This window comes from Phoca vitulina, unplaced genomic scaffold (genome assembly GCF_004348235.1).
Source record: "Phoca vitulina isolate PV1807 unplaced genomic scaffold, GSC_HSeal_1.0 scaffold51, whole genome shotgun sequence".
NCBI lineage: Eukaryota > Metazoa > Chordata > Mammalia > Carnivora > Phocidae > Phoca > Phoca vitulina.
In genome coordinates, this window is record NW_022589754.1 from 6,053,822 (window position 1) to 6,059,712 (window position 5,891).

The 5,891-nt window shown below is 36.9% G+C and overlaps 1 pseudogene; it reads left to right on the top strand.

Annotated features, from left to right (window-relative positions):
* Positions 1-3,894: 3,894 nt before the first annotated feature.
* Positions 3,895-4,797, top strand: LOC116621891 (annotated as a pseudogene).
* The last annotated feature ends 1,094 nt before the right edge of the window (positions 4,798-5,891 follow it).

The following is a 5,891-nucleotide window of genomic DNA, read 5'->3' on the forward strand; positions in this document are numbered from 1 at the left end:
AGCAGAACTGTCCACAAAGACCTGGCAGGCCAGAAAGGACTCACAAGATATATTCAATGTGCTAAATGGGAAAAATATGCAGCCAAGAATACTTTATCTAGCAAAGCTGTTATTCAGAATAGAAGGAGAGATAAAGAGTTTCTGGGACAAGCAAAAATTAAGGAATATGAGAACACTAAACCAGCCATGCAAGAAATATTAAAGGGAAACCTTTGAGTGAAAATAAAGCCCCAAGAAACAAAAACCAGAAAGGAACAGAGAAAATCTACAGGAACAGCAACTTTACAGGTAATACAATGGCACTAAATTCATATCTTTCCATAATTACTCTGAATGTAAATGGACTAAATGCTCCAATCAAAAGACATAAGGTATCAGAATGGATAAAAAACAAAAAACAAAATCCATCGATATGCTGCTTACAAGAGACACATTTTAGAACCCAGATTGAAAGAGGGGGTGGAGAACTATTTATCATTACAAAGGTATCAAAAAAAAAAAAAAAAGCTGAAGTAGCCATCATTATATCAGACAAATTAGATTTTAAACCAAAGACTGTAAGAAGAGATGAAGAAAGATACTATATCATAGTAAAAGGGTCTACCCAACAAGAAGATCTAACAATTGTAAATATTTATGCCCTTAACTTGAGAGCAGCCAAATATATAAACCAATTAATAACAAATGAAAGAAATGCATTGATAATGACACAATAATAGTAGGGAACTTTAAGACACCACTCACAGCAATGGACATATCATCTAAGCAGAAGATCAACAAGGAAACAAGGGCTTTGAATGACACATAGGACCAGATGGACTTCACAGATATATTTAGAGCATTTCATCCTAAAGCAGTAGAATACCCATTCTTCTCAAGTACACATGGAACATTCTCCAGAATAGATTACATACTGACTGGGTCACAAATCAGGTTTCAACCAGTACAAAAAGATTGAGATCATACCATGCATATTTTCTGACAAAAATGCTTTAAAACTTGAAGTCAACTACAACAAGAAAAAAATTGGAAGAACCACAAATACATGGAGGTTAAAGAGCATCCTATTAAAGAAAGAATGGATCAACCAGGAAATTAAGGAAGAATTTAAAAAAAATAAATGGAAGCAAATGAAAATGAGAACATGACACTTCAGTACCTTTTGGATGCAGGAAAGGCGGTCCAAGAGGGAAGTATATAGCAATACAGACCTTCCTCAAGAAGTAAGAAAAGTCTCAGATACACAACCTAAACTTACACCTGAAGGAGCTGGAAAAAGAACAGCAAGTAAAACCTAAATCCAGCAGAAGAAGAGAAATAATAAAGATTAGACTAGAAATTAATGATGTAGAAATTATAAAAAAAAAATCAAACAGTAGAACAGATCAATGAAACTAGGAGCTGGTTATTTGAAAGAATTAATAAGATTGATAAACCCCTAGCCAGGTTTATCAAAAAGAAAAGAGAAAAGACCCAAATAAACAAAATCATGAATGAAACAGGAGAGATCACAACCAACACTGAAGAAATACAATTTTAAGAGATTATTATAAGCAACTATATGCCAACAAATTAGGAAATCTGAAAGAAATGGATGCATTCGTAGAAACATATAAACTACCAAAACTGAACCAGAAAGAAATAGAAAACCTGAACAGACCCATAACCAGCAACAAAATTGAATCAGTAATCAAAAATCTACCAACAAACAAGAGCCCAGGGCCAGGTGGCTTCCCAGGGGGATTCAACCAAATATTAAAAGAAGAATTAACACCTATTCTTCTGAAACTGTTCCAAAAAATAGAAATAGAAGGAAAATTTCCACACTCCTTCTATGAATCCAGCATTACCTTGATCCAAATGAGAAAAAGACCCCGTTATAAAGGAGAATTAGAGACCAATATCCCTAATGAGCATGGATGCAAAAATTCCCACTAGGATACTAGCTAATAGATCCATCAGTACATTAAAAGGATTATTCACCATGACCAAGTGGGATTTATTCCTGGGCTGCAAGGGTGGTTCAACATTTGCAAATCAATCAGTGTGATACACCACATTAATAAAAGAAAGGACTAGAACCATATGACCTTCTCAAGAGATATAGAAAATGAATTGGACAAAATACAGCAACCTTTCTTGGTAAAAACCCTCCACTGTGCAGGGAGAGAGGGAACATACCTTAATATCATAAAAGTCATATAGGAAAGACCCACAATAAATATCATCCTCAATGGGGGGAAAACTGAGAGCTTTCCCCTAAGGTTAGGAATATGACAGGAATGTCCTCTCTCACCACTGTTGTTCAACATAGTACTGGAAGTCCTAGCTTCAACAATCAGACAACAAAAAGAAGTAAAGGGCATCTAAATCAGCAAAGAAGAAGTCAAACTTTCATTTTTCACAGATGATATGATTCTCTATGTAGAAAATCCAAAATATTCCAGCAAAAAGTTGCTGGAATGGATACAGGAATTCAGAAAAGTGGCAGGATATAATATCAATGCACAGAAGTCAGTTCCATTTCTATACCCTGACAATGAAGCAGAAGAAAGAAATCAAGGAATTGATCCCACTTAAATTGCACCAAAAACCATAAGATGCTTCTCCCTCTCCCTCCACCTGCCACTCCCCTTGCTTGTGTGCTCTCTCTCTCTCTCTGTCAAAATAAATAAATAAAATATTAAAAAAAAAAAGAAAGCTGCAATTGTCAAGGCAGTATGGTACTGGCACAAAAACAGACACATAAATCAATGGAACAGAATAGAGAACCCAGAAATGGACCCTCAAATCTATGGTTAACTAATCTTCGACAAAGAAGGAAAGAATATCCAGTGGAAAAAAAGACAGTCTCTTCAACTCTTGGTGCTGAGAAAATTGGACAGCCACTTGCAGAAGAATGAAACTGGACCACTTTCTCATACCATACACAAAAATAAACTCAAAATGGATGAAAGACTTAAATGTGAGATAGGAATCCATCAAAATCCTAGTGGAGAACATAGGCAGTAACCTCTTTGACCTAGGTTGTAGCAACTTCTTGCTAGACAAATCTCAGATAAAGGATTGGTATCGAAAATCTATAAAGAACTTACAGAACTCAACACTTAGTCAAGAAATGGGCAGAAGATATGAACAGACATTTCTCCAAAGAAGATATACAAACGGTTAACAGACCAGATGTCCATTGACAGATAAATGGAAAAGGAATAGTGGTACACACAGAGAGTGGAATATTACTCAGCCTTCAAAAAGAATGAAATCTTGCCATTTGTAATGACATTGATGGAACTAGTGTGTATTAGGCTAAGTGAAATAAGTCAGTCAGAGAAGGACAAATACCATGTGATTTCACTCACGTGTGGAATTTAAGAAACAAAACAGATGAATATAGGGGAAGTGAAGGAAAAATAAAATAAGTTGAAAACAGAGAGGAAAGGAAACCATAAGAGTCTCTTAACCCTAGGGAACCAACTGATTGTTGCTGGAGAGGAGGTGGGTGTGGTATGAAGTCATTAGGTGATGGGCATTAAGGAAGGTATTTCATGTAATGAGCACTGGGTGTTATATACAACTGATGAATCACTGAATTTTACATCTGAAACTAATAATATGGTATATGTTAACTAAATTGAATTTAAATAAAAAAATTTAAAAAGAGGAAAAAAACAAAAGAAAATTCAGAACAAAATTCTTTAAGCCTCTCTGTTTTTTGCAACAATCTTTTTAATTACCAGGAGGGCAAAAGAAAAAACTGACCCTGGTTTTGATTCATCAGTAATCAATAAAGGAAAACACAGGGGTTTCTTTGCCAATGCTATTGATTTCTCCATATGTTCTCAATACTAATAAGAACCTTTTCAAAGCAGTGGCGAACGGGACTGTAGCAGCAGCATGAAGTGGACCCAGATTGCAGAGGAACGAGAGTGCAAAGCTAAGAAACAGGCTTCTTGAAGAGCTCAAAGATACTTGGCTTCCTTATTTGACCCCCAAGGATCATGAATTCTATTAGCAGTGGCAGCTGAAATATCCGAAACTGATTCTCCGACAAGCTGGCAGCAGAACCGAGGAGCTCCATAAAGTATTGTGTAAGACTGATGAATCACAGACCTATACCCCTGAAACAAATAATACATTGTATGTTAATAATAAAAAAAAAAGGACTCTGACTTTTTAACTAAGAGGGAAAAAAAAGAAGTGCAAGAAGCTTTCCTCATGCTGCACAAGCATGGCTGCTTCTTCCGGGATCTGGTTAGGATCCAAGGCAAAGATTTGCTCACTCCGGTATCTTGCCTCCTCATTGGCAACCTAGGCTGCACCTACAAGTACCTCAACACCAGGCTCTTATGGTACCCTGGCCAGTGAAGGGCACTAGCCCAAAACACAAGGCTGGCATAGCAGCTGCCTGTCAGACCTTCCTCAAGCTCAATGACTACCTGCAGATAGAGACCATGCAGGCTTTGGAAGAACTCACTTGCAAAGAGATATCTGATATCGATGCCATGCCGGTGTGTATAGGTCCAGATTTCCCCAGGGTCTGGACGTTAAGAACAGAGCAGCATACAATGTCACTTTGTTGAATTGCATGGGTCTCCAGAAAATGCCATACCTGAAGGAGGAGCCTTATTTTGGCATGGGGAAAATGGCCATTAGCTGGCATCATGATGAAAATCTGGTGGAACAGTTGGCGGTGGCCATGTACAGTTATAGCTGTGAAGGCCCAGAAGAGGAAAGTTAGGATGACCTTCAGCTGGAAGGCAGAGATCCTGATACTTGGCATGTTGGTTTTAAGATCTCATGGGACATAGAGACTCCTGGCTTGGGAATACCCTTTCACCAGAAACTTTCTCTCAGCTATCACCATCACACGTCAAAATCCTCTACAAGCAAATGAGCAGATACAAAGAAGAGGCAGTGATCTAACATGGGTTATTGGGAAGGATTGACAAATAAGGTCAATAAGAAACAATAGAAAATAATAAGGCAGTGCCTACAGGATAATGCATCTAGTGTTTAGCCCTTAGATGAAAGCTCTGTTTTAAGCAATTTACATATATTTTATTTTAACCTCACAAATTATTCTGTTGAATAGGTATTATTGTTATCAACATTCTTTCTACTGTGATGAAATTGAGGCAGTGGAAAGTTAAATAAGTTTACCAAAGTTACACAGCTAGGTGATGTAACTAGAATTTGAAATGAGGCATTCTGCCTCCAGAGATGTTACTTCTAAGCACCATATTTCCACCCAGGTGTAAGCGAGTTTCTAGGAGACAAAAAACCATATTTTCTGGATGTTGTCTCATACGTTAGGTAAAACATGTCCTTCTTCCTTTATTGTTTGTACTTTATTGACATCATGGTTATCCTGAGTGACTTAAGGATAAGGCTATCACCTATGAATAGGTAAAATACAAATTGTTAGAAAATAAAACCGTGGGATGCAGCCCTTATCTTATAAAAAAAGAAACCACTCTCTCACTGGTCCTTGCTTTTTTAGGTCTGGACTTAGAAGAGTATAGATATTCTTGGGGTGCTCCTTCATAGCATGTGTTAAAAAGATTTTGGTACCAGAATATAGACCTTTAGCTACTTAAGAGGGTGCCCTCATGGAGGACTCCAAGGTAAATATGAGTAAGCCAGATTTATCAAGTTTTACATTACAATGTATTTATTTCCTTCTTATATTCCCTGGACTTTTGCAATGTCTTCAATGTCCTAGTATTATGATAAATATGCTATTGGATATTAAAGAAAAAGATGTATGCCTATTGCTTTGTGCAAAATCCAAAAGTTGATGTAGGAGTCCCCATTATAAGATAAGTAAGTTGAGGCAGCAGTAATTAGTCAACCATTGGTAAAGGCAAGGAGGATATATTAATTTTTTTTAC